The sequence below is a fragment of the Phyllobates terribilis genome, unplaced genomic scaffold, assembly GCF_046119375.1.
Source record: "Phyllobates terribilis strain yellow unplaced genomic scaffold, ASM4611937v1 Scaffold_8__6_contigs__length_399053987, whole genome shotgun sequence".
In the NCBI taxonomy this organism is placed as follows: Eukaryota; Metazoa; Chordata; class Amphibia; order Anura; family Dendrobatidae; genus Phyllobates; species Phyllobates terribilis.
Genome location: NW_027362768.1, coordinates 187,162,939 through 187,178,200, shown reverse-complemented (window position 1 = coordinate 187,178,200; position 15,262 = coordinate 187,162,939).

Genomic DNA, 15,262 nt, shown 5'->3' with positions numbered 1-15,262 from the left:
CATCTTGAGGACGCCGTGCGGGAAGAAGAGGGGCGTGGACTCCGAAAGCGCGCGAGAACTGAAGCCCCGCCTCACGTCCGGACGTTGCGTAAGGTCCTGGAAGGAGCCCAGCAGACGCCGACGTCACCGGAGCGCGACGGAAGGTCCTCAACCCTGACGATCCACTGCGGAGCCGCGGCCTACGGAACAGGATCATCGCAAGGTAGGCCACGGTCCACTAGGGGGGAGGAAGATGTCGGATACGGAGGAGAGCTTCACTGCCTCAACCCCCGCCAGCGCCACCGCTGCTGCAGTTATGCCCTTCACCATGCCCTATATCCCGGGAGCAGCTTGGCTACCCCAGTACTCAGGGGAGTCACATACCCTGCATGACTTTAGAGAAAAGCTGGATAGCCTCTTCCAGGTGTACCCCCTCACAGAAGAGCAAAAAGTGAGCATCCTGGTGGCCCAACTAACCGGGGCAGCCAAAAGGGAAGTAAAATCCTGGCCACCTGGGAGGAAGACTGTCGCAGGGATACTAACCCGGCTGAAGGACACCTTTGATACCCGCACCTCAGCCGAGATTAAGCTTAGATTCTACGGGTGCAAGCAGCGAGCGCATGAGAGTATAAGGGACTATGCACTAAACCTACAAGAGGCCCTGAGGGCCATAAAGCAGACCGACCCTGATGGGGTGGGAAACGAGGACAGGCTGTTGACTGAACAATTTATAGAGGGTTTATATTGCAATGCCCACCGAACCCAGTTGCGGGCAATGGCCTTACAGGATCCCCATCTGGACTTTGCACAGTTCAAGGACAGAGCCATCCGGGTGCTCCGAGAACCGGCACCGGGTGGCGTTGTGACCCACAGGCGCCCAGCTATCACTTACCACCAGGAGGCGGCGCCCTTGTCGGCAGGGCCTGTGGGAGCTGATGCGCAGGCTTTGGACAATGACCCGGCTCCAGACCTACGCCATCAGGTCCAAGAGCTAGCTAAGAGCGTTGCTGCGCTAACCCGAACTGTGCAGTCTTTACAGGTTTCCACCCCAGGGAAGATCCAGCTGGCATCCGGACCGGAGGACATCCCGTGGCGTCGACCAAGGAGGACCCCACCGGCCAGAGGAAGACCCAGTGACCGATACAGCGAGGACGGACGACCCATCTGCCGCCGCTGCAATCAACCCGGACATATGGAAAGGTACTGTTCTTTAAACGGGCACAACCTGGGGTAGAGGGCCAACCCCCAGGAAAAAGATCACCAGGCCCATCGAACTGGCGCGACAGATATGTGGGAGGACGTCCAGTCTTGCCTGTGGTACTGGATGGCATTCCCATGAGTGCCCTACTGGACACCGGGTCACAGGTCACCACTATCCCGTACGTGCTCTTTAAGCAGTACTGGAATGACTCGGATATTACCCGCTACCCTGACGACGACTTGAGTATCATCGCCAGCAATGGCCAGCCCGTGCCACAGATCGGATTTAAAGAGGTGACCATCAAAATCGGTAGAGTCGAACTGGCAGCACAGGGACTGATCATTGTAGACATTGACAAACATGAGAGCCACCCAAAAATAACTCTAGGAACTAATGTAATTGAGAATTGTCTTGCAGAGGTGATTTTCCTTCTACAGCAGGTTGCCAAGAACGCCAGCTCCGGCGAGCAGCGAGTGCTCCAGAAAGAGTTCCGGGCACTGATGCGACGGCAACAGGTGGAACTCTCCGGCGGTGAGATTGGTAGCGTAAGAATGTGTGACCCTTTCCCTATTGCCATGCCCCCAAAAAGCGAAATGATGATTTGGTGCCGGGCAGCTATTGGTCTGAGAGGTAGAGATTACCAGGCAATGGTAGAACCAGTTTACTCAGACAGTAGGCCCACCATTTTGACAGCACGGGGGGTGGTCAATGTACGCCATGGGAGGGTGCCCGTTCGCATAATCAATATCGGGGAGAGGGAAGTGTACCTGCCCCGGTATGCCACGCTAGCAAAATTATATACCATCAACCAAAACTCTATACAGTCTGTGGAACCCTTGCCTCCATCTCACCCGGAGGAAGGTAACGGCTCTAAGAAAGTAATGGAGGATTGGTGTCAGCAACTACACTTGGGAACTGACTCCACTCCCTCCCACCAGAAACAGGGAGTCTACCGGGTGGTTCAAGAGTATGAGAGAGTGTTTAGTAAACACCCGTTAGACTTCGGGCGAGTCAAGGGGGTAGAACACCGCATCCCCACGGGAGATCATCCTCCCATAAAAGAGAGGTATCGACCCGTACCCCCTGCACATTACCAACACGCCAAGGGGATGCTTAGAGACATGAAGGAGGCTGGGGTAATCCGGGATAGCTGTAGCCCCTGGGCAGCCCCGCTAGTTTTAGTCAAAAAGAAAGACAACACCATGAGGATGTGTGTAGATTACCGGAAAATCAACCGTATCACACACAAGGATGCGTACCCCTTACCAAGGATAGAGGAGTCATTGGCTGCTTTAAGATCTGCTAACTTCTTCTCTACCTTGGATCTCACTAGCGGGTACTGGCAGGTTCCTGTAGCAGAGGCGGACCGGGAGAAGACCGCATTCACCACCCCGATGGGACTTAGTGAGTTCACCTGCATGCCGTTCGGACTCTGCAACGCCCCAGGAACCTTCCAACGATTAATGGAGTGCTGTCTGGGCCACAGAAACTTCGAGACGGTCCTGTTGTACCTGGACGATGTCATCGTATACTCCAAAACTTATGAGGACCACCTGAAACACCTGGCGGAGGTGTTCGAAGCTCTGGCGAGTTACGGCCTAAAGGTGAAACCCTCCAAGTGTCACCTCCTGAAACCAAAGGTGCAGTACCTGGGACACGTGGTGAGCGCTGACGGAGTGGCTCCCGACCCCGATAAGATCACCGCAATTAAGGGATGGCCAAGCCCCTCCAGCGTAAAAGAAGTGCGGCAGTTCCTCGGGTTGGTAGGCTACTACCGAAGGTTTATTCCCGGTTTCACCAAAAAGGCAGCGCCTATGCAGGACCTCCTGATAGGCCAGTCCCGGAAGGCCAAGAACCAGAAGCCGCCCTTCAAATGGGAAGAGCTAGAAGAAGAGTCCTTCCGCCAGCTGAAGATGGCCCTCACGGGGGATGAAATCTTGGCGTACCCGGATTATAGCCAGCCCTTCATCCTCTACACCGACGCCAGTAACATCGGGCTAGGAGCCGTACTGTCCCAGATCCAGCAGGGGAAAGAACGAGTAATCGCCTACGCCAGCCGAAAACTGCGACCCACCGAAAGGAACCCCGAGAATTATAGCTCATTTAAGCTAGAGTTCCTGGCCGTGGTATGGGCAGTCACTGAGCGCTTTAAGCATTACCTTGCTTCTTCCCGGTTCACCGTGTACACGGATAACAACCCGTTGACACACCTGGACACGGCAAGACTCGGTGCCCTGGAGCAGAGGTGGATGGCCCGTCTGTCCAACTACGAGTTCATAATCAAATACCGGGCAGGGCGCTCCAATACTAACGCGGACGCCCTGTCCAGGATGCCCAACCTGCCGGACGAAGGAGAAGATCCGGAGGGACTGGAAGAAATTGAACTCCCTGCGTTCCACCGTCATGGGACTATCCAGTATTCCCACCGGGTAAGGAGTAAGCAGGCTGCTACGTTGAACCCCTTACCTCACTACAACTGGGCGGAAACGCAAGACAGCGACCCTGCCGTCCGACTGGTGAAGGAGATGCTGACTCGGCCGGAGGCTCGCCTTGAACCAGACGCTCCGGAGGAAGCCAAACAACTATGGGCAGAGAAGAGTCGACTGTTCCTTTACAAAGGGAAGTTGTGCCGCAGAATGGTTAACTCCCGGACGCATGAATTACTCTGGCAAGTAGTGGTGCCACGAAGAGACGCAGCCATGGTGATGGAGGCATACCACGACGGAGCTGGACACTTCGGGTGGAAGAAGCTGGAGTTCCTGCTGCGCGAGCGATTCCACTGGGTAGGCATGAGGGGAACCATTGAGAAGTGGTGCAGAGACTGTGGCCCGTGCAACCTGAGAAGGAAGGACCGCGCCAGCCAGAAGACTCCCCTGCAGTCCATCGTCACCCGGCAACCGTTGGAACTGGTAGCCTTGGATCATGTAAAACTGACCCCAAGCAGAAGTGGCTACGTCTACGCGTTAACCATCGTGGATCATTACTCCCGGTTTCTGGTTGTCGTCCCCGTCAAGGACTTAACGGCTCAAACAGCAGCTAGAGCCTTCCAGCAGCACTTTTGCCGTCCACACGGGTACCCGGACCAAGTGCTGACGGACCAGGGACCTGCCTTTGAAGCGGAGGTCTTCCAGGAATTCTGCAATCTGTATGGCTGCCGGAAGATAAGGACGACACCCTACCATTCGCAGACTAATGGACTTTGTGAAAAAATGAACCAGGTGGTAATGGATCTTCTAAAAACATTGCCCCTGGAAGAACGCAGTCTGTGGCCTGAAAAGTTGCCCGATCTGGTGGACCTATACAACCACATCCCGGTAGGTTCCACCAACTGTACCCCGGCTTACCTAATGAGGGCAAGACCTGGTAAGTTACCTGTTGACCTGGAAATGGGAGTCCTGACACCCGAGGACACTTCACCAGAAACAGACTGGGACACAGAGAGGCAGCAGCAGTACCGGAGAGTACAGGAGAGCGTGGAGCGAAGTCTCTGTCAGGCTAGGGAAAGACAAGAGAAAACTTACAACCAGTATGCTCCCGCTGTTCCCCTGGTACCCGGAGAGCAGGTCTTGAAGAGGAAGAGACGGCTCCACAAGTTGGACGACCAGTGGGAGAAGGACCCGTACACCGTACTGCCCTCAAGCCACGAAAACCCGAAGGTCTGTACCATCAGTAAAGACGGAGGGGAAACCACAGCCATTGTATCCCGGGACCACCTGAAGAAGTGTCCCGAACAACTGAGGAACCCTGAAGAGGAACAAGAAGACCATCGACCCGTAGAGGAAAGGGAAGATATGGTTAGTACCGTGCTCGGGGACTTCCCTCGGTCTTGGACTCAAGTCAATGGTGCAGTTGTGGTACCCGTACTCACCTTCCTCCAACCATCATCCCAAGAACCTACGGAGCAACCGGTAGAGCTGGAAGAACAGCCGGTCCAGGAGGCAGAAGACTCTACACAAGCAGACCCGGAAAATCAACCCTCTGCTTATAGTGAGCATGCCATACCCCTAGTGAGCCAGAGGGCCCATGGACAGCTGCCCAGTTTACCCTTGGCAGCTCCTACACCCTGTAGTTCAGGGCCAGACAGTCAGCTCCGTAGGTCCACTAGGGCCACTAGAGGCCAGCTACCCGCACGTTGGAGGATCTAAATGTTTAAGCTATCTTATAATGTTTACTTGTTTATAGTTGCTTGTGTATAATTTTGTGTTTCTAGTTCTTTTTAGGAGTCCTTGGTGGATTTACCGGGAATCCTTGTACATAGTTGGAGCGTAACCCAGGATGGACTAAAGACTGTTAAGGACTCGGGGCAGGACAGGCCCCTACCTGGTTACGTCTCCCTGTTTTGGTGAAATGGACACCTTGCTTTTCAAAACTGCACCCGGTTGCGGACACGCCGTAACCATCTTATGTGTTTTTCTTATTGTATTGTTATTGTTATACCTTGTTATGTTTTTCTAAAAAAAAAATATGTTTAGTCCCGGAGTACTAAATTTCACTAGGGGGGAATGTGACACCCCAGGGGTCTGGTTGCCACAGTGATAGAGATATTACGTCTGAGAGCAGGTGGGAGGTCCTTTGGTCAGGGATCCTGTGCATGCCACACCTCCTGCCCAGTCTTGGGAGGGGAAGGACTTCCCCTATATAAACCCGGGGCTGAGGCAGAGTTAGTGAGAAAGAAGACAGAACAAGAGTAGAGAAGAGAAGCAGCATAGCAAGAAACATCAGGAGCTCTGTGGGGAGCAGTGTTACAACGAGTCAGGGGCTGGCAGCTACAGAGCTCGCCCTGACTGAGAAGATTTCTTACCGGACCCGGAGTCCGAGGCTGTGGGGACTAACTCCTACCCAGCAGCAGAAACCGTCCGGCAGAGGATTTCAGGTCCTCTGGCCCAGAAGCCCGAAGGCACGGTCACACGCGTGGGACCAGCACCGCCATCGTGGAGCGGAAGCCATTAGAAGGCCCCGAGTCACCGGCCATACGGGTGAGCACCACACGGTACACTCAGGGACGTGGGCTACTTATTCCCGCCTCTAGCAAGGTAGCCAGAAGAGTACAGTTAGTTGGGAAGGCCTACAACTCCGCCTGGCCAGGGGAGATCCCATCTGCTCAAGGACTGACCAGGCCCCTATCACTAGCAAGTACTCCGGGAGGGTCTATCTTTGTCACCAGTAAAGACCCTGAACTACACCGCACCGTCTCTGAGTGGTTCCTGCTACCCCCATCATCCACGTCGGCTGCCCTGAGGCCATACCCCTCCCGTTGGGGGTTATACCATCCACGCTGCACCATCCTTCCACCGGCCTCAGCGGTCTGCCCTGCAGCGGCAGCTCCATAGCTGCATTCAACGGGTGGCGTAGTCACCAACCATCTACTGCTAGTACATCGCCGCTCAGTTTGACTCCCTGGGCGCGGACCGGGTCGCCGCCACGAGACTACAACCCTCAAGAGATCCGGCTCCGGGTAAGCTCCCGCGTGCGCAACGCAGCGCGACACAGGCCCAGGGGCGCGTCAGGGGCATGTAAGTATAATGAATCAGGCCAGAGGGAGGTACAGAGAGGGGGGCAGTGAGGATGAAAGAGTGTGATTGGTATTGAATTTGGGGAAAGAGTACAGGTGCTAATTAATTTATATATTTATTGGGTGGGGAAAGTGGCTATTTATAGTTAGTGAGGGCGCAGTGGTAGATTACAATTTATATTTGGAATGGTCGGTTGCATAATAACTATTTATATATTAATGGTGGGTGCACGTCTGTATTCAGCTGCGCCGTGTAGAAGTTGGAGAAAAAGTGGGGAATGTGCTCTAGAAGTGATCAGCTCTAGATAACAGAGACGAGTCCTGGATGGAAGAAGTGATGGCGAAGATGAAGAACTTCAACTAGAGACGTCACCGGTGAGTCAGTGTGTTACCTGTACACTTTATACACTAAAAAGATAGGAATTAAAAAAACATCACAGAGAGAAAAACAGCCTTACCAACACCAGGTCAGATTACCAATGCACTAGCCGTATGCAGCAGACCCCCCATGATAAAGGCGGGGGCAGCACAGGTGCAAAATACTGATGCGACAGCCACCCCTTCCATGAATTGGCAGCTGTGTGAGTGGCTGCACACAGGTAAGAGCTTGCATAAGACGCCGGTCACACAGGTACGTGTGATGCACAGTTTCTGGCTTACAGACTATTAATGACGCCCATAATTTCAAATCAAGCGGCTTGCTATCTATCTATTATCTATCTATCTATTATCTATCATCTATTATCTATCTAATATCTATCATCTATCTATTATCTATCTATCTATCTATCATCTATCTATCTATTATCTAGCTATTATCTATCTGTCTATCTATCTTTTTCTTCCCTCTTATCAGCCTTCTCCATTCTTTTCCTTCCCTCCTCTGCACTTTATTCCTCCCTCCTCTTCTCGGCCGCGCCTATTCTTCATCCTTGCTTCTGATCAGACATATTTTGGGGGGTGACACATTGCGCCTTTTCCTTCTACTGTAAACAACAACAATTTACAAAGTGTCTGCATTAACAGATGAAATGTTCCTCTTAAAGCGCAGATTTGATGCCAGTTCATGAGTGCAGATGGTTTCGTACGGTCTGTTATACAGATCGCGGCTGCCAGTGGGAAGCAGTAAGTCATCCGCGCGGCACTTGTGGCAAACAACCCGTGGAGTTAGTGAACTTGGCAGGAAGACACAGGCGGCATTTTTCTAAGGATGAATTGTTATTGAACAATCTCTGTGATTGATTGAGCACAAATGGTCCCCGGGACTCAGCGAGCATCACAGAGGCATGTCCTCGTGCATCGCCCCGGGGCGCCCTGGATAACACCGCGCCGTCTGCTCGCCTCTTGTAAAGGAAGATAAAGAGCAATTTACTCATTTCATTCTTCTTGCACATTAATATGTCAGATATCATCCAGGATCATCACCAAGAACAAAATGAATAAATTACAATTTTATGCTCAACTTCTTTATTTATTTCAATTGGATATTGAAAATGTATAAAAGAAAATAAGTAACTATATAAAAAATATAAAAAGGAGCAGAGATCGCCACCAGTCACATCACCAACAGGATGGATAATGAAAATGTAGGCACATTAGGGCCAATTTTATAGGAAACAAATTAATATATCAATGTATTTTTGAACATATTGGATCGTTGTCCAGAATAACAGGTTCACTAAGTAGAAAAAGAGGCAATGGTGGCCAGACCTCTCCAAGCCGCCTAGCTCCTAGCTTTCAGGGAAACATTTCTGAAATATGTCACCCTACCAATATCTTAAATAGTTACACACAGTAGTCTCAATGTATGATGGATATACGGCAGTCTCAGTGTATCCTGTATGATGGATATACAGCAGTCTCGGTGTATCCTGTATGATGGATATACAGCAGTCTCAGTGTATCCTATATGATGGATGTACAGCAGTCTCAGTGTATCCTATATGATAGAAGTACAGCAGTCTCAGTGTATCATATATGTTGTATACAGAAGTCTCAGTGTATTCTATCTGTTGTATACAGCAGTCTCAGTGTATCCTATATGATGGATGTACAGCAGTCTCAGTGTATCATATGTGCTGTATACAACAGTCTCAGTTTATCCTATATGATGGGCATACAGCAGTCTGAATGTATCCTATGTGTTGTAAACAGCAGTCTTTGTGTCTCAAGTGATGTATATACAACCATTTCAGTGTATTCTATGCGATATATAAAGCAGAGTCTTGGTGTCTCCTCTATGATGTATACAGCAGTCTGAGTGTATCCTATGGGATGTATACAGCAGTCTCAGTGTATCATATGGGATGTATACAACAGTCTCAGTGTCTCCTATGTAATGCATATACAGTAGTCTAAGTGTCTCCTATGTGATATATATCCAGCAGTCTCAGTGTCTCCTATGTGATGTATACACAGCAGTCTCAGTGTCTCTTATATGATTTATACACAGCAGTCTCGGTGTCCCCTATGTGATGTATACAGCAGTCTCAGTGTCCCCTATGTGATGTATACAGCAGTCTCAGTGTCCCCTATGTAATGTGTATACACCAGTCTCAGTGCATCCTATGGAATGTATACAGCAGTCTGTGTTATCTATGTTATGTATATACATCAGCCTCAGTGTATCCTATATGTAATGTATATATAACAGAGTCTCAGTGTATGTGATGTATATCCAGCAGAATCAATCTAAATGATGGCAGTTGTGTACTGTCTACTATTTAACATGAGTTTAAATGTGATTGGCTAATTCTGAACATAAACACATCCCCAATTATTAGAGGGTGTTCACACTTATGCAATCACATTATTTTAGGTTTGTTATTTTTATTTTCGCCATCAAAATAATTTCAGTTTGTTTCTCAATGGAGTTATGCAGAATATAGGAGACATTAAAGGTGGAAAATGAATTTTTTGGTATGCTATTTTTTACGCAACAAAAACATGGCATTTTAACAGGCCTGTGTAGACTTTTTATATTAACTGTGTAACATCCCTGGCGGCGTGCTTGCATGGCTTACCACCTCCCACCATGCAAGACCGCAATCTTACCTTATCAGGCCAAGCTACACACTTTGCTCCAGTACCTGCTGTTTGTATGTCTCGTCTTCTGGCATAGGGCGGCGGCGCTGTTACTTTTTGATTCTTAAAACTACAGTGTGCGCATTCCTAATGCGTCCCCAGCCTATTGCTGTGAGTCACTGGATACTTAAACCCCCTCCACCCAATAGGAGGTGCCTGAGCAACACTTTCCATCTGTGTGTTTCTTGCAACTGAGTTGCCAGGTCCTATCCTGTATCTAGTCTGTTTCTGCCACCCTGGGGGCTCTATACCCAGGCCTGTTACCTGTACCTGTGACTGTTAGTCAGTTTCCGCCACTCTGGGGGCTGAGTTCCCAGGCTCGTTCCTGTATCTTGTTCCTGGTTCAGATCTTGTCTGAACAGTGTCCTAGTCTGTTACCTGTTTGTCTCTATGTCTGTACCTTTCCCTTTTCCTGCAAAGTCTGAACCTGCACCTAACTCCAACTTGTTGTCTCTGTACTTCTGTTTGTGAGTTTTGTGTCCACTCGCTACTTCATTGCAAGTACCTTGTGTGTATCTGGTTCTGCTCATTCTGTTTCCCTGCCTCTGTATCTAATTCCTGTGTTCCAGCTATCTTCTTGTGTATTCCAGTCTGTTCCATGTGAACAGAGCCCTGTCCTGTCTACCGCATCTGCGGGTTTTGCTCTGCTCTGCTTGTCTACCATACCTGCGGTTTTGCTCTGCTCTGCTTGTCTACCGCATCTGCGGGTTTTGCTTTGTTCTGCTTGTCTACCGCATCTGCGGGTTTTTCTCTGCTCTGCTTGTCTACCGCACCTGCGGTTTTGCTCTGCTCTGCTTGTCTACCGAATGTGCGGGTTTTGCTCTGCTCTGCTTGTCTACCGCACCTGCGGGTTTTGCTCTGCCCTGCTTGTCTACCGCACCTGCGTGTTTTTCTCTGCTCTGCTTGTCTACCGCACCTGCGGGTTTTGCTCTGCTTGTCCACCACACCTGCGGGTTTTGCTCTGCTTTGGTTGTTTACCGCACCTGCGGCTTTGCTCTGCTCTGCTTGTCTACCGCACCTGCAGGTTTTGCTCTGCTCTGCTTGTCTACCGCATCTGCGAGTTTTGCTATGCTCTGCTTGTTTACCACATCTGCGAGTTTTGCTCTGGTCTGCTTGTCTACCGCATCTGCGGGTTTTGCTCTGCTCTGCTTGTCTACCGCATCTGCGGGTTTTGCTCTGCTCTGCTTGTCTACCACACCAGAGGGTTTTGCTCTGCTTGTCTACCGCACCTGCCGGTTTTGCTCTGCTTGTCTACTGCACCTGCCGGTTTTGCTCTTCTCTGCTTGTCTACCGCACCTGCGGGTATTGCTCTGCTCTGCTTGTCTACCGCACCTGCGGTTTTGCGCTGCTTGTCTACCGCATCTGCGGGTTTTGCTCTGCCCTGCTTGTGTATCGCACCTGCGGTTCTGCTCTGCTCTGCTTGTCTACCGCACCTGCAGGTTTTGCTCTGCTCTGCTTGTCTACTGCACCTGCGGGTGTTGCTCTGCTAGTCTACCGCATCTGCGGGTATTGCTCTGCTCTGCTTGTCTACCGCATCTGCGGGTTTTGCTCTGCTCTGCTGCTTGTCTACCGCATCTGCGGGTTTTGCTCTGCTCTGCTTGTCTACCGCACCTGACGGTTTTGCTCTGCTCTGCTTGTCTACTGCACCTACGGGTTTTGCTCTTCTCTGCTTGTGTATCGCACCTGCGGTTCTGCTCTGCTCTGCTTGTCTACCGCACCTGCAGGTTTTGCTCTGCTCTGCTTGTCTACTGCACCTGCGGGTTTTGCTCTGCTAGTCTACCGCATCTGCGGGTATTGCTCTGCTCGGCTTGTCTACCGCATCTGTGGTTTTGCGCTGCTTGTCTACCGCATCTGCGGGTTTTGCTCTGCTCTGCTTGTGTACCGCACCTGCGGTTCTGCTCTGCTTGTCTACCTCACCTGCAGGTTTTTCCTCTGCTTTGCTTGTCTACTGCACCTGTGGGTTTTGCTCTGCTAGTCTACCGCATCTGCGGGTTTTGCTCTGCTCTGCTTGTCTACCGCATCTGCAGGTTTTGCTCTGCTCTGCTTGTCTACCGCATCTGCAGGTTTTGCTCTGCTCTGCTTGTCTACCGCATCTGCGAGTTTTGCTCTGCTCTGCTTGTCTACCGCATCTGCGGGTTTTGCTCTGCTCTGCTTGTCTACCGCACCTGTGGTTTTACTCTGCTCTGCTTGTCTACCGCATCTGTGGGTTTTGCTCTGCTCTGCTTGTCTACCGCATCTGCGGGTTTTGCTCTGCTCTGCTTGTCTACCGTACCTGCAGTTTTTCTCTGCTTGTCTACCGCACCTGTGGGTTTTGCTCTGCTTATCTACCGCACCTGCGGCTTTGCGCTGCTTGTCTACCGCATCTGCGGGTTTTGATCTGCTCTGGTTGTGTATCGCACCTGCGGTTCTGCTCTGCTCTGCTTGTCTACCGCACCTGCAGGTTTTTCTCTGCTCTGCTTGTCTACTGCACCTGCGGGTTTTGCTCTGCTAGTCTACCGCATCTGCGGGTTTTGCTCTGCTCTGCTTGTCTACCGCATCTGCGGGTTTTGCTCTGCTCTGCTTGTCTACCGCATCTGCGGGTTTTGCTCTGCTCTGCTTGTCTACCGCACCTGACGGTTTTGCTCTGCTCTGCTTGTCTACTGCACCTACGGGTTTTGCTCTTCTCCGCTTGTCTACCGCACCTGCGGGTATTGCTCTGCTCTGCTTGTCTACCGCACCTGCGGTTTTGCGCTGCTTGTCTACCGCACCTGCGGGTTTTGCTCTGCTCTGCTTGTCTACCGCACCTGCGGTTCTGCTCTGCTTGTCTACCGCACCTGCAGTTTTTGCTCTGCTCTGCTTGTCTACTGCACCTGTGGGTTTTGCTCTGCTAGTCTACCGAATCTGCGGGTTTTGTTCTGCTCTGCTTGTCTACCGCATCTGCAGATTTTGCTCTGCTCTGCTTGTCTACCGCATCTGCGGGTTTTACTCTGCTCTGCTTGTCTACCGCATCTGTGGGTTTGCTCTGCTCTGCTTGTCTACTGCATCTGCGGGTTTTGCTATGCTCTGCTTGTCTACCGCAACTGCGGGTTTTGCTCTGCTCTGCTTGTCTACCGCACCTGCGGGTTTTGTTTTGCTCTGCTTGTCTGCCGTACCTGCGGTTTTGCTCTGCTTGTCTACCGCACCTGCGGGTTTTGCTCTGCTCTGCTTGTCTACCGCACCTGCGGTTTTGCTCTGCTCTGCTTGCCCACCGCACCTGCGGTTTTGCTCTGCTCTGCTTGTTTACAACACCTGCGGGCTTTGCTCTGCTCTGCTTGTCTACCGCTCCTGCAGGTTTTGCTCTGCTCTGCTTGTCTACCGCATCTGCGGGTTTTGCTCTGCTCTGCTTGTCTACCGCATCTGCGGGTTTTGCTCTGCTCTGCTTGTCTACCGCACCTGCGGGTTTTGCTCTGCTCTGCTTGTCTACCGCACCTGCGGGTTTTGCTATGCTCTGCTTGTCTACCGTATCTGCGGGTTTTGCTCTGCTCTGCTTGTCTACCGCACCTGACGGTTTTGCTCTGCTCTGCTTGTCTACTGCACCTACGGGTTTTGCTCTTCTCTGCTTGTCTACCGCACCTGCGGGTATTGCTCTGCTTGTCTACCGCACCTGCGGTTTTGCGCTGCTTGTCTACAGCACCTGCGGGTTTTGCTCTGCTCTGCTTGTCTACGGCACCTGCGGTTCTGCTCTGCTTGTCTACCGCACCTGCAGTTTTTGCTCTGCTCTGCTTGTCTACTGCACCTGTGGGTTTTGCTCTGCTAGTCTACCGAATCTGCGGGTTTTGCTCTGCTCTGCTTGTCTACCGCATCTGCGGGTTTTGCTCTGCTCTGCTTGTCTACCGCACCTGCGGGTTTTGCTCTGCTCTGCTTGTCTACCGCACCTGCGGGTTTTGCTATGCTCTGCTTGTCTACCGCATCTGCGGGTTTTGCTCTGCTCTGCTTGTCTACCGCACCTGACGGTTTTGCTCTGCTCTGCTTGTCTACTGCACCTACGAGTTTTGCTCTTCTCTGCTTGTCTACCGCACCTGCGGGTATTGCTCTGCTTGTCTACCGCACCTGCGGTTTTGCGTTGCTTGTCTACAGCACCTGCGGGTTTTGCTCTGCTCTGCTTGTCTACCGCACCTGCGGTTCTGCTCTGCTTGTCTACCGCACCTGCAGTTTTTGCTCTGCTCTGCTTGTCTACTGCACCTGTGGGTTTTACTCTGCTAGTCTACCGAATCTGCGGGTTTTGCTCTCCTCTGCTTGTCTACCGCATCTGCAGATTTTGCTCTGCTCTGCTTGTCTACCGCATCTGCGGGTTTTACTCTGCTCTGCTTGTCTACCGCATCTGTGGGTTTGCTCTGCTCTGCTTGTCTACTGCATCTGCGGGTTTTGCTATGCTCTGCTTGTCTACCGCAACTGCGGGTTTTGCTCTGCTCTGCTTGTCTACCGCACCTGCGGGTTTTGCTTTGCTCTGCTTGTCTGCCGTACCTGCGGTTTTGCTCTGCTTGTCTACCGCACCTGCAGGTTTTGCTCTGCTCTGCTTGTCTACCGCACCTGCGGCTTTGCTCTGCTCTGCTTGCCCACCGCACCTGCGGTTTTGCTCTGCTCTGCTTGTTTACAACACCTGCGGGCTTTGCTCTGCTCTGCTTGTCTACCGCTCCTGCAGGTTTTGCTCTGCTCTGCTTGTCTACCGCATCTGCGGGTTTTGCTCTGCTCTGCTTGTCTACCGCATCTGCGGGTTTTGCTCTGCTCTGCTTGTCTACCGCACCTGCGGGTTTTGCTCTGCTCTGCTTGTCTACCGCACCTGCGGGTTTTGCTCTGCTCTGCTTGTCTACCGCACCTGCGGGTTTTGCTCTGCTTTGCTTGTCCACTGCACCTGCGGGTTTTGCTCTGCTCTGCTTGTCTACCGTACCTGCGGTTTTGCTCTGCATTTCTACCGCACCTGCGGGTTTTGCTCTGCTCTGCATGTCTACCGCACTTGCGGTTTTGCTCTGCTCTGCTTGTCTACCACATCTGCGGGTTTTGCTCTGCTCTGCTTGTCTACCGCACCTGCGGTTCTGCTCTGCTCTGCTTGTCCATCACACCTGTGGTTTTGCTCTGCTCAGCTTGTTTACCGCACCTGCAAGCTTTGCTCTGCTCTGCTTGTCTACCGCACCTGCGGGTTTTGCTCTGCTCTGCTTGTCTACCGCACCTGCAGGTTTTGCTCTGTTCTGCTTGTCTACCGCATCTGCGGGTTTTGCTCTGCTCTGCTTGTCTACTGCATCTGCAGGTTTTGCTCTGCTCTGCTTGTCTACCACTTCTGCGGGTTTTGCTCTGCTCTGCTTTTCTACCACATCTGCGGGTTTTGCTCTGCTCTGCTTGTCTACCGCATCTGCGGGTTTTGCTCTGCTTGTCTACCGCATCTGCGGGTTTTGCTCTGCTCTGCTTGCCTAACGCACCTGCAAGTTTTGCTCTACTCTGCTTGTCTGCTGCACCTGCGGGTTTTGCTCTGC